A 4,803-nucleotide genomic window follows, 5' to 3' on the forward strand; every position below is an offset into this window, starting at 1 on the left:
ACTATTGATGCAACTGTGTTAGATTCCGAAATATTGATGCAACTATTTTAGATTCCGAACTATTGATGCAACTGTGTTTAGATTCCTAACTATTGCTGCAACTGTGTTTAAATTCCGAACTATTGATGCAACTGTGTTAGATTCCGAACTATTGATGCAACTGTGTTTAGATTCCTAACTATTGCTGCAACTGTGTTTAAATTCCGAACTATTGATGCAACTGTGTTAGATTCCGAACTATTGATGCAACTGTGTTTAGATCTCGAACTATTGTTGTATCTGTGTTTAGATTCCGAACTATTGATGCAACTGTGAACTTTGATTCGAAATTATTATTTGTTTATTCTAAACTGTTGATTACTATTAATACAACTGTATTTTGAACCTCAACGATCGATACAAATGTTTGTAACCTCTAACTATTTTTAGAGTTCTATTTTGATTCAGATTTATTGGTGCAACTGGCTTTTATTACAAACTACAAACTACTGTTTCAATATGAGATTACTTTTAGAAAGTTCACTTTGACTTCGAACATTTAATAACAATTTTTTTTGCTTTGGTAATATTGTTATTAATACTGTTTAGCTATTGAGTTATGATACAATTCATTTAATAAAGTTTATATAGCGCTTATATTTAAGTAGACCTGCAAACATATATTGGTTATCTGGTAACCAAAATCTTGTTTTTAATTTGATCTAGTTACCTATTTCATGGTAATGAAACAATCAGAGCGCTCATGAAGAGGTACAGCTGGTGTAACTGAAATAATTGGAATATACAAGGTCATATGGTATAACTTTTGGAGACCTTTTGGAGCAGATAAACTCGCTTAGCTAACTTGATGGATATGTCCCTGCAAAGTCGAAGGGGTACTTGCCTGTATTATGAGATGATACTTTGGAGTACTTTGGTTGTCAAAAACATCCTTTTTTTCCCGTACTTTTCTTTTTAATGGCCCCTTAAATTCGAGAGTAAAGGGTGTTTAACTGATACCAACTTTCTGAAGGATTTTCGACATTTCCTTCTCTTTTGCATGCCTATTGTTTGGTCTAGATTTAGATATTTTGATGTCCACAATTGTTTTTGGAAATATGAAAAGATTTATATGCGGCAGAATAAGTGTGAAATACTGGTTTCCTGTACAAGTCGATGATTAACTGAAATATGGCCAGAATCCAAGCAAGACAAATCCGCTAATCAAAATCTCGTCCAAAGTTTGGCAAAAATCGAGAGAATAACTTGGAGTGGACTCCTCCAAAGAGAAGCAACATCAGGTGTTTCGAAAATTGTATGGCGCAACACCAATCACTACTATATAGGTCAAATTTATATTCAATGAAGCAAATGGCAGACTTTCATACGACATATTGAAAAGTTTTCAAGGTTTAATTTTTCAAAAGTACACCATGAGCAACTAACGGAAATTGGCAAAAACTGCAATTTTTCAAGTGGAATAAGTTAAGTGAATGATCCGATTCTCGGAGATGCCATCATTTGCTTTCAGATTTCGCCCGCCGTAAAATTGACCAGAAAACTCCTAGTTCAGAGGAATATTGAAAAAGCTTGCTTGAAAGTTTTTTGGTTGATTCATCATCTCAGGGCTATACAGGAATCAGATTGAGGAAATATTCTAATACTATGTTTTTATGGTCAATTGTGATGAAATTAAGAGTCTGCAGGTTCACGCGGAGTATCTCCGGTTCAATTCGTGCTCTGTTCAGAAACAGTCCACCCATTTCCTTTGGACAATGTATGTGATGACACTTATTTGTAGAAACTCCGTGGTTAACCCCGAGCAATTCATGTTCCCTCTACCTGTCAACATGACAGCAACAATCAGTGACAGCGCCAGTCTGGATACAGGGGCATTTGCCTACAATATTGGTGTGTGTTTGGCGTATTGGTTTTCAACCCCCACTTAATATTAAACAGATTAAAAATATGTTCTTATAGTTTTTGCACTAAATTGTGTGTCAGAATGCACTAAATCAATTCAATTTCTCGAGAGAACCCCTCTAAGAGGATTTGTGACTCCACAGTGTTGCCTCATTGTGAATTAAGTCTCGACAGCCCCAACTGTTCACATTTGAACGGTGGCCATTTTGGAAAATGGCACAAGTTCAATGAACAGGCGTTTAATTCTATCATAATTTGATTCCCTGACCAAGAAAACAAATTTTCATTAGAATTTTGCATAAGAAGTGAAGATATTGCCTACAACAGAATTCGGTAGCGGCCAATTTATTTTTTCCCTCTAAAAATTCCTCAATGGTGCACATCTGGTACCCAGCTGATTCAGGTTCAGGATAGCCCAGAGATGATGAATCAACCAAAAACTCCATAATTACGAAGCATGCTTCGCCAAAAAAAAGGCTATTCGGCATCCGGACTATCCGTATTGAAATTATATAACATTCCATTACATACTAATATAAGTTTATCTAGATTGCAAAGGACTTAATGATTCATCGATTATGAAGATATTTTTTATACTAAAAGCATTGTTGAAAGTATTCTTATCAAAGTACTCGAAAGTAACTCTTTTGCCAATTATTGGATAATTGCTTGATTTCCTGATTGAATAAATGTGAATAGAGAAAATATTTTACAAAAACACAGAAATAAACGACACAGAACGCACTTTTAATGATGGTTTGATGATACTCGGTCACAGCTGAATGCGCTAGCTAATAACAAATTGTACGTTATTTCTCTATTTTGTTCTTTTGTAAATAACATAGAATAAAATATACATAGAATAAAATATACTAGGAGCCATTTAATTTTGTGGAATTTGTGGACATTGACCTAGAAAACAACACAGAACGCACTTTTAATGATAGTTTGATGATGCTCGGTCACAGCTGAATGCGCTAGCTAATAACAAATTGTACGTTATTTTTGTTCTTTTGTAAATAACATAGAATAAAATATACTAGGAGCCATTTAATTTTGTCGAATTTGTGGACATTGACCTAGAAAACAACACTAACAATGTCCTATTGTTATACACAGTAAAACAGTGCTAGAAACCTTCTACATGATGTTTCCAATTTAATTGTTGTTTCCATGGCTATTAGTTCTCTGGTTGTAATAAAGTACAAGTAGCCTACGGTTTTAGTTATGAATGAGATGAATGAAAACGTACTATAAATTACGGTCTACCATGAAAGTCACATCTCGTAGAACGCAATAAAAGCACAGCACACACGTGGCAAAGTCTCTGTCAAAAACGTTACATTGCAACGTCGATTTCAACGTCGAGTTTTTGACTCAAACTTCTACGCTTATGACAGCATATGTTGCGCTCCAATTGAGTTTCCATTGCGTTTATGGAGTTCTTAATACGACTTTGTCACAAGGCTTGCACCGTGATCATATTTCTTTATTTCCCCTGTTGATCTTTTTCTTCATATTGTTTGATTTTCTCGTAGATCCACGCAAAAAACCAAATACTGTCCAAAATAACAACTCCTGACACCATTATAAAGATGACTACAACTGTATAGAGTCCTAAGTTAGACTCCGACGTCCTCAAATTTTCAGAACTTATCTTACGTCGCACAGTTTTAGAAAGTGATTTCTTCTCAACTAGTAGCTGGTTTTGTTGTTCTTTAGCATGTTCTAATGATTTTGTTCTATTTAGAATTTGATTGCACGGACATTTACACAAACACAAGATGCCGTTACATGCTCTATGTTTGAAATAGATAGGTAAAAAATTAATATCAGATTGATTCTCCGTTTGGTTATTAGAAATTTCCAATGTTGTTTCCGTAAGGGGTTCAGTGGTTGGTATATATGTTGTTGTCTGGTGTCCAGTGGTTAATATATCTGTTGTTGTTGAATGTTCAGTGGTTAATATATCTGTTGTTGTTGAATGTTCAGTGATTGGTATATCTGTTGTAACCGGGTGTTCAGTGGTTTGTACATCTGTTATTGTCGAGTGTTCATTGGTTGGTACATCTGTTATTGTCGAGTGTTCATTGGTTGGTATATCTGTTGTTGTCGAATGTTCAGTGGTTGATATATCTGTTGTTGTCTGGTGTTCAGTGGTTGGTATATCTGTTATTGTCGGCTGTTCAGTGGCTGATACATCTGTTATTGTTGGGTGTTCAGTGGTTGGTACATCTGTTATTGTCGGCTGTTCAGTGGTTAGTACATCTGTTATTGACGGCTGTTCAGTGGTTGATACATCTGTTATTGTCGGCTGTTCAGCGGTTGATATTTCTGTTGTTGTCGAATGTTCAGTGGTTGGTTTATCTGTTATTGTTGGGTGTTCAGTAATTGGTATATCTGTTGTTGTCTGGTTTTCAGTGGTTGGTATATCTGTTGTTGTCTGGTGTTCAGTGGTTGGTATATCTGTTGTTGTTGGGTGTTCAGTGGTTGGTATATCTGTTGTTGTCGGGTGTCCAGTGGCTGGTATATCTGTTGTTGATAGGTGTTCAGTGGTTAATACAGTTGTTGCTGTCGGGTGGTCAGTGGTTGGTTCGTCTGTTGATGTTAGATGTTCAATGGTTGGTATATCTGTTATTGTTGGGTGTTCAGTAATTGGTATATCTGTTGTTGTCTGGTTTTCAGTGGTTGGTATATCTGTTGTTGTCTGGTTTTCAGTGGTTGATATATCTGTTGTTGTTGGGTGTTCAGTGGTTGGTATATCTGTTGTTGTCGGGTGTCCAGTGGCTGGTATATCTGTTGTTGTTAGGTGATCAGTGGTTAATACACTTGTTGCTGTCGGGTGGTCAGTGGTTGGTTCGTCTGTTGATGTTGGATGTTCAATGGTTGGTATATCTGTTA

The sequence above is a fragment of the Lottia gigantea genome, assembly GCF_000327385.1.
Source record: "Lottia gigantea unplaced genomic scaffold LOTGIsca_16, whole genome shotgun sequence".
Classification (NCBI taxonomy): domain Eukaryota; kingdom Metazoa; phylum Mollusca; class Gastropoda; family Lottiidae; genus Lottia; species Lottia gigantea.